Consider the following 15210-nt stretch of genomic DNA (forward strand, 5'->3'; position numbering starts at 1 on the left):
ATGCAAAGTTGTCTGGCGAACGCCAAGTATTTAAGTGTGGCCTTTTTGCCAAGCAGAAGAGAGGAAGCCGTGAGTTCGAAGCAGGCCGCTTACCTTAGAAGTTACGCAGTTGCTACTTTGCCTTCCAGGCCAGAGGTTTTAATCCTCTTGATAAATTAAACGTATTGTAGTGTTCACAGTCTCTGTGCTACATACGCTTTCTGTTATTATAAGGCCAATCTTATTCTAAAGTTAAATTAGAGTTTAGTTTTATTTTGATATCTTTTAAGTTAGACCCCGAGTGGAGGGTCATTGTATTCCGAAGTACGGAAGTCATTGTATATAAAGAAAAAATAAAGGGTTTTGTATACCCTTCGTCTGTATCCTGTCTACTTACTACAATTAGGGAACATAGCTTTAGTAAGCTCTCTGTTCTAGTCAGGTCATTGTATGTTTCCGAAGAAGGTTAGAAGAAACATTGAACCTGATAAGGTAACATTATTTTTTTACAATGAAACCTCTAAACACTTTTAAATTAAAAAATAGTGAATTTTGCTTTTGATATTGTAAACTCCTTATCTAAGTATTTCAGATTTCAATAGAATCTTCCTTTTGCCAATTTAGCTCTATGCCACTTTAGTATCAATCAGTTGTAGGTCATAATAAACATTTTAGTTTATTGTATTCAAATAGGATGTTTATTAACATAATTAAGAGTTAAGTAATTAATTAAAAAGCAAATCGTTCTGTAGACGGCAAATTATCAACTGTATGGAAAATATTTGAATGGAAAGATTGTGTGGTATGTAGACGTTCATTTACGATTAAGACGACACAAAGTGCAGATTATATCACATAATACCTTGAAGTACGTTTGACAAATAATCTAATCTTATGTTGCATTTGTTTTAGAACTCATTCCAGTAAAATTACTTACGACTTTTAAAATCAAAAAAAAGCTAATTTAACGTTCTTTATTTATTGTGGATACTTTCAAATTAATTACATTTAAAATTACTGAAAAACATTAAGGGAAAAATATTTTAAGGGAAAATATGTTGTGTCGGGTTTTGTTAAAAAGGTAGTAATCATACTCCTCTTACTTTTTTTCATATTAACTGATGCTCAAATACACTGTAAACAGATTTTCTTACACTATTACAATGACATTGTATAAAATTAAAGCTAAACTACACAGTATTTCTTTCCATTCTCCTTTTATTACGGAATAAAAGTTTTATTTATCTGCACTATGATTGCTATAAAATACATTAAGTGATTCAGTCAGTTTCTAAACGTAGCTTGAAAGATATAAAATTTAAACCGGAAATAAGTAAATTTATAAAACAATTCAGTTTCTATATTCTATATAAATCTTTCTGATGTATTATAGAATTCATTCCACTGAACAATACCCAACATATATGTTTCAGATGTCAGATTATAATGCAAATGAATGGGTTAATACAGAAGAAAGGTTTTAGAGAATGGACTGCAAGGGTATAATAATTTTATTTTCATATATGCACTATATTTCTTCTTTTACACTAAGAACACAATATATATGTTGTCAGATAAAACATTTTTTGCCTTTGGAATGAATTATGCAGAACATTTTCGATCAAATTACATATTAATATTTTTATGTGTATGTCACATAAACAAGGTCACTCTTTTAAGATTCATTTTGAAATATAAAATAGTTTGTAGGGTTCCCCTTAGTTTACAAAACAAATTATTTTAAGTTTGGTATCTTTCCAGAACCTCTCATTTGCCCCTCAATTTCCCCGCCAGGATGCAAATTTAAGTTAATTGAAGAGAGTATAAAATCAGACGAAACTAGTAGTTTATTTAGAGTGTGATTATCGCTAGCCAGCGCACGTTATTATTCTGCCTTGCTGTTGCTACGCTGAGTTGCTAATACGCCTTTTATGCCATTTAGTAATTTTATCGGCATTTAGTAAGTATATTGCTGGGTTGGTTGTTGAGTCAGCCTAGTTAGCCGTAAACTAAATTGTGAGTCTAACGCTACTATTTATCTTTGAATTTATTGTTAAATAGGGTTTATTTTATAGTTTTTAATGCTGGTATTGTTTATGCCTGTGCGAGAAGTCGCCAGGTATCCCAGTAAGACCTTCTTAACTTTATACTAGGAAAGAATATTGGATCTTACAAGCTGAGCTCTTTTATTGATTTTGAATACACCTGCTTCTGTATAAACATAATCTAGCGAGTCAAAAACTTCTACTTCCTGAGTTACTGATACGCACATTCCTGATTGTTATTGATTTCGTATACACCTACTTCTGTCTAAACTTACTCTAGAGAGTCAAAAACTCCTACTTCCTGAGTTGCAAATAGCACATTGCTGATTGTTGTTGCTGATTTCGAATACACCTGCTTCTGCCTAAACATAATCTAGCGAATCAAAAACTGCTGCTTCCTGAGTTGCTGATTTCGAATACACCTACTTCTGTCTAAACATACTCTAGCGAGTCAAAAACTCCTACTTCCTGAGTTGCTGATAGCACATTGCTGATTGTTGTTGCTGATTTCGAATACACCTGCTTCTGCCTAAACATAATCTAGCGAATCAAAAACTGCTGCTTCCTGAGTTGCTGATTTCGAATACACCTGCTTTTGTCTAAACTTACTCTAGCGAGCAAAAAATCGCGCTTTTTGAGTTTCTGATTACATTAATACCGTTAGTGAGATTATGTGTTTACAAATTAATCAAGAAATTTTGTTATGCTAATATATTAATAGCATTGCCTTGTTGGCTGATTAAAACTAATTCAAATAGAAAAGTATAAGTTTCTCGAATATACTTTGTAACATGTTACTATCTCTTAAAGTAGGAATTTAATAACATATATAATTTTTCAAGTTAAGGGGACTCATACACCTTTAAACCCATAAGATGTTCGAATAGGTGACTGTTGCAAGAATTGGAATAACTTATTTATTATAAAAGCAATTACTACCAAATTTTTAAAGCTGACTACATAATATAGCTGTTTTCTGAAATAGTCATCAGAAAGTTTGTGTTGACACAAATATTTTTATAATCTAATCCGCTTTGTGACAAAAATTTTCGTCATGTTTCCATCTTGCGGGCACAGTTTAAAATTATCTGTTGCATTATTTAATTCTATAGTTTATATATAGCTTTTATAACATTTAGAAACTACTGTAAACCAAAAAAACTGAGAATTTCATGTTCAATTTTTATTTTATTTTGAGTCGAGTTTATAAAATGTATTTTATTAACAAAATTTGTAATGTTTTCGTCCATAAAATCTTTCAATATTAAAATATTTATCAGATTGATGGTTCAGTTCGAAAATAGTGCCCATATAAAGAATTCCATCCAATTTCAAGTATGTACCATTAGCCTTTTTTAAAATATCATGCGCGCAAGGTGGAAACAGCGAAATATTTTGTCACAAAGAGGATTAAATTACAAAAATATTTGTAGCAACACAAATATTTTTGTAATTTAATAACATTCTGGTTACTAGTTTCTAAAGCAGCTATATTATGTAGTTAGCTGTAAAAAGTTGGAAGTAATTGCTTTTAAAATAAATAAAATATCCCAATTCTTGCAACAGTCACATATTCGAAGATCGTAAGGTGTTAAGGTGTATGAGCCCCCTGAGTATCGTTAGTGAGATCATGTGTTTACAAATTAATCAAGAAATTTTGTTATGCTAATATAATAATAGCATTGCCTTGTTGGCTGATTAAAACTAATTCAAATAGAAAAGTATAAGTTTCTCGAATAGACTTTGTAACATGTCACTATCTCTTAAAGTATGAATTTAATAACATATATAACTTTTCAAGTTAACATGGTTTAAAACCCATTTTAGTAAAAAAAGTTAAAAATTTAAGGCGATTTTAAGAAATTGCAAAACAAGAAAACTTCTGGACGATTTCGATCAACTAACTCAACTTGAAAATAAAATTGTATAATTTTTCAAGTTAACAACTTTAAAAAACATTTTATTAAAAAAAAAACACAAATTTAAGACGAGTTTAAGAAATGTAAAAGAAAAACGTTTCTGAGTGGTTTAGGTCAACCAACTCTACTTCAAAGAAAGTATCGAGTCTGAAATCAAGAAAAGAAGTTCATATTTTAAACCCTTTTCCTCCATTCATTCTACTCAAAAATAAATGAATAAGTAGACAGTTCTATTTTTCTTTAAACGGATTCATTGTATGTCAAACTCTCCCTAAATGGAAGCTCGTTATAACTTTACAATGATCAGCAAGCAGTAAGCCTGACTAAATCACCAAAATATCAGGACGTCGAATTCTTTGCTGGTAGTGTAAAGCTTCTCATAAAACCTCCTCTTATCTACAGCGCATCTCCTCTGGGATGAATAAAGTTATCCATAATTCACCTCCAGGTGCCAAATCTACAAGGATCCAAACAAATTGTTCTCGCGGCTAAGGATTCTTGAAGAGCTGTTTATGTATACAGCCGTCAGCTTCCTAAATCACGCCTCTGGATTCACTCATTAAAGAAATGAGGATTTCCTTGCAAAATGAGTTTCGAGAAGAGGAGGGTAGAGAACAAATTGCACACTAAATAGACCCCGGGGAGACAGGCATCATGTTTAGGAGTTTCGTCCGAGAAAATAGGGGTGGTTTTGATGAGATGCGTTTTACAAATGAGTCTAAGATTTTTTTTTTTTTAATTCGCATTCGTAGTAGGATGCGTTTGGAGAGCAGCAATTTATCTATTATTAGGTTTAAGTCCGTTAATCCCGATGTTCACCAGAGACGCTGTAAATTCAAATTGATATTGTTATTTCTAAGTTATTGTATTAGAATAGAAAATTACGCTTCTAGATCTAGAGAATACATTTTATAGCAGTAAGAAAAATTCAATATTAGACTGATGTTGTTTCATAGAAAACTCTACGCATTTCGAAGTTAATGTTTCTTATTCGATGAGTGACACCTGGACCTTACAAGTGTTGCTTTTTTCTGGTTTTATTATTTATGAGGTTTATTATTTCATCTATTTAAATCTTTCTCTCTCTATCTTCTTTTTCGTTCTTCCATTCTTTTCCTTTTTTTGGGGGGGGGATATTTCCAACAATTTTTATTTCCTAAATAGGAACGACTCGTATAATCTCACCTGAAACGCGTAGAACATCATTATGCCACCATTAGTTTACATTTTAATTTGACACTCAGTTTAAAATTTAAAGTGCCATTCTTATCTTCAATCTTTTCGAACAATTTTAATCTGTTGTCTAAGACAGTTCAAAACTTCAAAATTAAGTTTTAGATATATTAGTTCGCTTCAAGAGTCACCTCAAGATATTTTTCATTACTGATAATGTCTTACCTGTAAGGATATAAAAAAGTAAACATGATATTCATTTAATATTTCCTTCAGCTAACAAACTGCAAAATAAAAGACACTGTTCTCATAGCCTCATATATCTCTCTATTCTCATATACCACTGCGCAGAAAAGACACCGAAGTTAGCGCACAAGCTGGCTTAATTTCCTAATCTACTAAGAGTTTTAAATGTAAACGAATGGCGGATTCGTTAACACTTTGAAATTGTTGATAATTCTATAACTATTAACTGCAGATTAAGTAAAATAATAAAATCTTTAATGGAACATAACAGCAACATAATTCAATCACTTTTAAAGAAAACAATACGCAACTTTCAAACATATAGAAATAAAATAACTGATCTCATCGAGCTGGGTAACAAAGAAAGATATATATATATATACGTTTGGTGCAGCCGATTGCAAAGAAAAACGGCGAGGCACAACTAAGTGTTAGAGAAATTCCATATACATAACTTCATCGTAGTACGTCAACTCGTTTTTGAGTTACGCGAGACTTATACACACGTACGTACAGAGGTCACGAAACAAAATGTGTTCTGAATCAATTTTAAATCAATTTTACAGTCCGTTTTGGTAAAAAGAGTCTTTTATTCTGTGCATACGTATAGATGTCTCGTAAAATCGTTCAAATGGTTTCGAGAGCGATCAAAAGAGATGTTTGCTTTGAAAAATGATCTCCGAAATTTTTTGCAATTGCAATATTTCATTTACTTTTTAAAAGAAAGCAAAAATGCTTAAAAATAAGGCGTTGCCATGGCAACATAAATTGCTTTTAACTCCTGTGCTGTCAAAATAGCTTATAGTATTTTAAATAACACCTAAGTAATATTTTTATGATTGTCTAAGCAACAAAAGTATTCATACATTCTTTTTGTAGTATTTTCAGGATAAATTCCTAATAACTCTAATGCAAGGTGGCTGAAATTTATTACTGCTTTTATCCTAGTATATTTCAACAAGCCGCCCAGCCCAACCGCAATAGCTGTCGACGACACTGACTGTCCTAACGAAGGGCCCGAGGTAGAATACCGGAGAATGCATCGATGCTTGTAGATGTATTGTGACTGTGTAGCATGGGGATACTTTAAATATGCGGGGAGCCGAAAGTCCTCTCGAGATATTGGTACAACCAATCTCGAGGTTGTACCAACCTACCTACAAGGTAGGTATGTAGGTGACGGGAGACGGGGACGCCCGGTGGCTACCAGAGATAAACAGGCATGTGTCCCTCGCCTTCCACTACCTAATGGCAACTACCCCTACTACACTTTCCACTACCACCGTGGTCTCAAGAGACTACACCGAGAGCTTACTAAGATCGCAGGAGTTTACATGGGCTAACAGGGGCTACTTATTGACATTGCTTGACTAATTACATAATTACAGGTATGAGACTTGTGGGCGGATTTACAGATGAGGGGCTCAGAGCTAAGTACTAAATATATGAAAACACAAAAACATAAAAATGTACAGAAAACACACACACACACAAACAGAAAAAAAAAAAAAAAGAGAAGAATGAACCTGATTATCTCTGAAGAGTCTTGACAAATAAAACACACTTAAAAAAATAATAGTACACATATACCACATGTCAGATACATATTTGCCCTCATTGACTACATACATTGTGGGGTGTGTTTGTAGACGAGGCGCCATAGTTTGGGATTAACATGTGATTGCTGAGCATTCATATGGGGGACACGGAATAAGGTCCTGGCGAATATATATTTGTGGAGCGCATAGGTTGCTGAGTGTGTGAGTACGCCGAGCGCGGTGACATGTTAAGCTTCGTTCAGACGGGGGCGCAAAGGGCATAAGTGGTTAAAGCCGAGCTTCGTTGCCAAGGCAACCAGTCTGTGCAACGTCACAAAATCTAGTTTAGGGCTCGTGGCATAGGGTTCAAAGTTTTCAACTTTACTCCGAGTTTGGAATAAGCTTCGACCAGTCAGAGCGAAGCTAAAACGAAGCGGCGTTCTACAGAAGATTTCGCTGTCACAAAACAAGCAGAGCGAACGCGGGAAATCAATCGAGCAGGAGAATCAATCGAGCCTGTTAATAGGATAGCCTGTAACTTAATAAAATCCAAACAATATCTGAAAATTTTTGTTTTACATGTGTTACTACCTCATATTATTGATATCTCTAAAGTGTGGAAGTGGTTCACAATGGGGTAAAACACTAAGCAGTTTAAATTATATTACAAAGTGTCTTATGATTTTCAGTGACTGTTTTATCTTAGGAATTACCGTAAATAAAAAAGAAAATAAACATTTGCAGAAGAAAAGAATAAAAATAATATATTGGGTACATAACACATTGCACTGAAGCACATTTTATTAATGATAGCGTAAATGTTTGCGATATCAATTATACCATGTGGGTACATTACCAAACGTCATGTCATTTGTAGCTTGTTTTATCACTGGTAATAATTTCATTGATGATTTACCTAAAACAATGGTATATGTAATATGCCATCTATAAAAAATTGATAATACACTTAGAAAATTGATAACACACTGAATCAGAATGTTCTTTCAAATGCAAAAGTAAGCATTTTTAATTATAAATATTTATATACAAGAATCATAAGTATAATTTACGACAAAAGATTAAAATTCCAAAATGATAGTATTGCATTTTACTGGTATTACAAATAGGAGTTCAGGTGTAAAATAAGAGGAACTGTGTATTACAATTTTGTGAGGCATTTAAATCTTTTAAGGAAACTGCAATCATGATTACAAATAAAATGTCACGAAAAAAAACCTTTTTTTAGGAGCAAGAGTAAATCTATGAGCAAACGCATTCTGTTACAATCAAGGAGCAAACACACTGTTCCTATAAAAATTGTGTGTAATATAAATTACCGATTATAAATTTTGAAAAACAAGCAAATCGGGAATGTGCGAGGAATTGGAACAGGAACGACCATTAGAATTCCTTACACATGCGACTTTAAGCCAAGTTATTTTTGCATTTTTAGGTTTTATCAAATACTATATTCCTGGGACGCCATTCACGCTGATTAATGGTGAAAGATGAAAGACTAGAAACTTTTAAATCTCAGTTCCATGTCTTCGAATTCCGAATCATTTTCTAAAACGTAATTTTCAAGATACAGAAGTAATTTTTGTGTAACGAAAAGATTAACTAATTATCGTCTTGGATAGTCTAAAGGCAAACACGGCATACAAATACCACAAATGTGGTGTGACCATTATGCATGTCTAGATCATGATTAAGCATGTCTGGATCACAAGCAACATGTCCAACTTATGTCCAACTATCAAAGGTAAACCTTCATTTTTTTGCAATCCACCATGCTTCAGATTGTGTTAAGAATTCGACTAAACAGAAGTTAGCTTCCTTTTCTGATCACTTCAAGTTTGCTCCTCCAAATCGACCTAAATTACTTAAAAGCAGTTGTTGCTGACAGAGGCTTTACACCTAACATTATTGCCCAAACACCTAACAAATTCAACACATAATAAAGCCCCCTCTTGTTTTAGCAGATCAGAGGACTTATGTTGCCTTTCTTTTTTAACATTAGATTGCACGTATTTTTCAAATTTAAGTTTCAGATCGTTTTACTTCTATCAATAAAATTCACAGCTGCATACTTAAGGGCCCTATTCTGGGTATGAACTCCTGGGGCACGCATAAGATTACTATCGAATGTTGTTTAATTTACATTAATGAAACTAAGAGAGCCTGAAAATTTCGCGCTATGGAAAATGAAGCATATGTTAGGAAAGATGAAACATAGAAATCATCTGTTACACAATACTGTTGGTCATAAAATGACATTTTCCATTTTTCTGCAGCCTAAGTATTTGAAAAACATGTTTCGTTGGTTTTTGTATCAAATTTCTATTTCGGCATTCAGCACTTAAAACGAAAGCATATTTTTTTAGAATCAATTAAAAATTCGAAAGTTTATGTTTTGGATTATATAACTAAAATATTTGTATATGAGAAAAGGCTTAAGAAATGCACAGAAGCATGTTTGTAGGTATCATTCCTTTGTTGATTTTGAAGTTTCTGAAAATTAACTGTAGGAAAGCTCTTTGAATACTGCTTTTATTTTATTTTATTTTATCACATGTTTCGGCATTAAACACTGCACGGAAAGCGCGAGATGTTTCTTGGAAGATTGTTTAAGGGAAATTGGCTGGTATATAGTTTACACGTGGAGAAAACCACGAAAACTCCCAACAGCCTGCCCATTCGTTGGGAATTCCGGCAGCAAAATATTAACTATATAAGATAGCTTGAAGATACAACAAAACTGTTTGTGCCGCATCAAAAATCCAAATCAATGGAGATAAGTATGTGAGAGAAGAATTTAAACGCATTAAGTTTTTCTTCCACTTGAGTTCTATTAATTACACCTTTTTGTTTCATTATGTTGTTTTCTATATTTTTGGCTCGTCGCAGGCATTATATACTTTACTATCCATGTTTCCCTAACGTCCAAGCGAAATATGCCCTGGTTCGCATTTCCGTGATTAACGGTTTTCGATAAATCCCTGGTCCTTAAATTTCCGAATAACCTGGAAACTTCTGTAATTCTCTTATTGCATGGCAGATATATGAAGAACCATTTCGTACTGCATCTTGATTGCCAAGTTTAGACAAATACGTGTTCTTTTATTTCCTTGGAGGCTACTAAACAGAAAAAGGATTTCAGAAATGCTGGAATAGGGTACCGATGTAGACGAAAAACTTCCTTTCAAACTGGATTAAAGAATTGTCCGACTTTCTTCCCCGGGGTATTTGTCTGCACAAATGTTTCATTTCCTCGATATATTTGATAAGAAGTTAAGACAATGAGTTTGTTTTCCATGATTTTTTAGTATATTAAACATTTAAGGTACTGTCAGGTTAAATCTGCTTATTGTTTCTAATCCAAAGGCATTAGTTTACTCTGAGCATGATATTTGACAAGTGGTAAGATGGTATTCATTTAAAAGAACTCCTTTTCTTGAGAAATACAATCTCCCTGTTGAAAGAAATTTAGTATTTTTTTTTTTACATTTTAAGAAACCGTTTATTTAAAATTAATGCAAACATCGAAAATTATGTACTGAAGGCACACTGAATATTTTACTATTCCGTCATCCATACACATATTTTTGTATGATATAACACCTTGATGTTTAAATTTTAGAGCTTATTTGAAAGCCTTATGTTAATCGGGATAAATCCACAGTACAGTAAAGCTTGAAAGACAGAGAGCATCATAAAGTGAAGCTAGATCATAAAATATGATCCACGAGCAATTCGTTATTTCTACTTTTTGCCACTTCATGTTGGCAAACGACCTAATTTGCAAAATAGTTTTGGAAAGAATATTTCATATTTTTACCTACACAACATTTATTGAAATTATTTGTAGGAATTTATATTTATTTTAAATAACCAATTTTATTTAATTTTAAGCCTTCCTATAAGCCTTCATTCCCTTCTGTCAGTGTCAGAATATTTATGTTTCGTATCGCGCGTGAAGGAATGCAAATTCTACCTTTTGGAGAAAGAGTTTAAATACTGAGTTTTAGAAGGAAAGCTAGAAGAAGCCAACAAGACTGAGCGTGCTAAACTAGACATAATACAAAATAAAATACTTAGAGCGATTGTGAACTCACCGTGGTTTGTGAGGAACTCTCAAATTCAGGAGGATCTGAATGTGAAGGCCATGCATGAACAAATTTTGATCACTTTACATAATTTCTTTGTAAGCCTTAGAACCTCTTCCTACGCTTCTATTAGAAGCCTGCGCGATTATGACCCTAATGTTGAATATGTGGTCAAAAGACCCCGCACCATACATCACAACCCGTCTTGGTAGTTGTATTTATGTAAATAGTTTTCAGCTTTTTTCTATGTTTTATAATTACGAGTTTTGTTATATTTGAATGCAACATTTCCCACCACGACCAGGAATGCCAGTCCCAAGCTCTGAAAGTTTTTTACGCATCCGGGTGACAGATGTACCTAAAGTACATCTCTTTTGTTTTACTATCGTGATTGGCCTTTGGCAACTCTGAACTTTTGGTAATAACTCTGTGTAGTTGAAACCAAGTGTGAGCGAAAGCAATTGGATTGGGAAAGCTAGAAGAGTTTAGGCTATTGCCGTCACCTCTGTTGAGTGAGTATCTATCCCCCCCGGAGTTATTGCTGATTTACGAGGCATAACAGCATTTTAATTTGCTGCTACTAGTTTCGACGCAGGATTAAGAAACAGGAATATCTGAGCACTGTAGCTTAATTTCTACTGCTTGTGAACATCTTCAAATTTATAGTTTAGTTCTATGATTTCAGTTACCGCTCAAGGAAGGTGTAGTGTATTAGTGTAGAGTTCACTCATTGTGAATTTTAAAGAATTTAATAAAGGGTACTTTTAACACTTCTCCTGTATAGTTGTTACAATAAATTGCTACACGTATAGTTGTTACTTAGAAGATAAACAAGTGGAACTTACATATTAACTGAGAAAAAAAATTATTTTAAATGAGTTGCTTCAGCAAAATATAATATACATCGCTTTATATTATTTCATGAGAGAAATTCAATAAATTGTACCTATATTGTGTACTTATATTCCAATTAAATTTAAGCAATTGTGTTGCTTAGCACACCCATGATGTATTTCGAATGTAACGAGGTTGAGCATTAGAATGGTCATCGTTCATACGATATCTTATTTCTAAACTCTTTTTTTCCACAAATTTTGCACGATTTCTTACAAATTCGGGATATTTATTACACATTTTGGCAATATTTGTTGCTTTATAATTCTTGATATGAAGATCTTAGGAATTGAAAATAATGAAATTTAAAATTTGGGATAAGTATTCGATAACTTTTTTAACATAATAGGAAATAGATTTATGAACACATTCACTTTCGAAAGACTAAGCGGATGAGGGATTTTGCTGTCTAACGTAAACTTTCTATATGAACAGATAAAGCAATACTTTCATCATAAGAGTTGGAGGTTAGCTCTTCAAAGATGATAACAAAATACAAATTATAATGCATATTAGTAATCTTTTCAAATTTACTACATCTGACGATCACTGATTAGGGAAAAGCTGTTTTCCTCAAGATGAGCTGCTTAACCGTTTGCTTTAAAAATCGCTTCAACTTTAGAGGATTAATATTAAAGTCATTCGCACGGGCTGTTGCATTTCAGCCAAGATTCGTTCAACGTTACTCAAGAGAAAAATAGTTTATCAACGAGGAATTCCATCGGTCGAAAATAGTAATTCTTTGGATTGATGTTATAAGGCAAAGAAAATAAGACTTTTCCTTCTACATTGTCTTTGAGGTAATTCCTATTACTTTCTGTTACTTTAGGCAATGTTTGCTAAAGAAAACAGCCCTCCTTGTAATAGGTAAGAAAATTGCTTCCCGATTCAGACACTAAGATAAAATTTTAGCCTCAGGATATGATACATAGACTGGTTAGAAATCTTATTAAATTTTTGAAAGTTCTTCATTTCAGTTGAATAATGAATGTATTCTGAATTCGGAAATTTAAGAACAGAATAAGCATATCACCGAGCGACGAAAACTTTCATTTTTTGAGGAAAGATATATCTACGCATGATGCAATCCCACAGTATTTTCCAATTTAGCAAAACTTACATGCTAGACAATGTCAGGTATTTTATTATTCTAGTCTTCTATTGACTTGCTTAATATAGAGAGTCTGGAGGTTATAATTTTAATAATTATTTTAGTGCTTTTTCATGACATTAAAAAATGTATAAATGCAAACAGACATCAGGGAAGAACAAAGATAATGTCAAAAAATAAATTTAGATTACATATCGTCTGCCATGCTTATACAAGTAACATCTTGTTTGAGATTAGTGAGTATATTCAGAATAAAATTTCAATTGGAAAACATAAATTTTTTTTCAATTTTAGATGGAAAATATATTGTTATTCATAAAATAATGAGACTATTGGTTTGGAGTCTATGGTGCAACATGCAGAATAAATAAAGACATATACAATTTATGACATGTTTAGTTTTTGAAATGACAAATTTCATACTGTGGAAAAGTTTACATGCTGTTAGTTTTCTTTGTGCCGTCCAGACAACATAGGCAATACCGAAGGGCACGGGCGCGGATCTTGAAGAAGCCTTGAACGTAAACTGTCTGTTCTCTCATTGGAGGTAACAGTGGCTGCCTATTAAGTGCCTTCATAATAAACTGGCCTTATTAGTGCAGAACGCATAAAAACGGCTAGTGCCGCCATAAAAAAGGGAGTATCCTCTGTTTAATTGGAAACTGAATATGCCATTTTTCTTATGTATAATATGTTTTTTATGTATAAGTACAATGATTATTCGTTCACAGTTTTTTCTAAGAATCAGTTTCAAGTAATTAGTTCTCTAATATTTTATTATAATAAATAAAATATCAGGTATTTGAATCAACTCGTGTTCTGACCAGTGGATGTATTGTTTACAGACTTTTAAAAATGGATCGTGAATTACAATCGCCATATATATTATTAAAGTTATGCAGTACCCGACGAAATTAGTTGAATAATTAAGAGATAATAATTAAATCAAAACTGGATCATTTAAACGAGCCAGCTTTCTGAAAGGAAATATTAAAATCAAAATATTAAAACAAAAGCAACTCAAAATTGAAACAATAAGGATCCAATTAAATTAGTAAACCATACTAATTACCATAATTTTATGTTTTATAAGCCATAATTGATATAAAGTATATAATTGCTAGAAATTCCTTCGTCTTTTTGAAAATGCGAGTGTAGAATTCCCAGCAGAGCCTCGTTTCTGAATAATATCTAGATGAATGCGAATTTTTGAAACATGTCAAAATAAAAATTAATAGAGAGTGACAATTAAGATATTTCAATTAATATAACCAATGTACTTTTTACAGAAGTAATTCTTTTTAGTCTTTTGAACTCTATTATTATTTCATAATTTTATACTTGGTAACAACTAGAGGCCAGAAAAAGTGACACATTAATAAAAGACGCCGTTCTAACGGAATAGTGCAACTGCACTCAAACAAATTTGAAATTTTTGACAATTCCGCACCTACTGCATGCAGATTAACTAAAGGCATAAAAACCTTAACCGGTAAAAAGAACAACATAATTCATTTATTTTAAAGCAAAAATTCGCAATTTACCGAAATATAAGGAAAAAAATGGCTTCATTTTGCCGATTAACAGAGTGGGTATATATATATGTGATGTACCAGCTTTTGTCGTAGCTTAAATTATCAAACGATAAGTTTTAAAAAACAGGATCCCTTTATTATATTTCAGGAGAAAATAGCAGTTACAAAATCAGGTATCCGGAGTAAAGAAAAAACAATTACTAATAACTTTTTGTATGAAGTTTACTGCATCGTGACATTAAAGAAAAGCCTCCGAAATTCCTTTGCGAGTCCTTTTATAGCCTCTGGAAAGGCGGAGCTTCCAAGAAATGACGTCAGCCATTCCAGTTCTCTTTAAACATTTCCAGAACATTCTATAACTGTACGTGTAGAAAAGGCGAGAAAAACAACTTGACTACCGGGCTGTGGAATTAATTCCACGTACTTTCAAATAAGAGAACGTCGCCATTAAAAATGAAAGGAACATACAGTTAGAATTTTAAGTGTATTCTTGACTATGGAATTTTATTATTACAAATATATATATATATATCAAATTAAAAACATAAAGTAGGAAATTTAGAAGTAATATTTCACAAAGACCAGAAATTGAAATTCATATTTAATAAATTTCAAATAATCGTTTTCAATTCCTTTAAAAGAGTAGAATTCTCTTTATTTAAGA

Source organism: Stegodyphus dumicola, chromosome 1 (assembly GCF_044657685.1).
Source record: "Stegodyphus dumicola isolate Sdum_Otavi_A_Nest chromosome 1, ASM4465768v1".
NCBI classification, from domain to species: Eukaryota; Metazoa; Arthropoda; class Arachnida; order Araneae; family Eresidae; genus Stegodyphus; species Stegodyphus dumicola.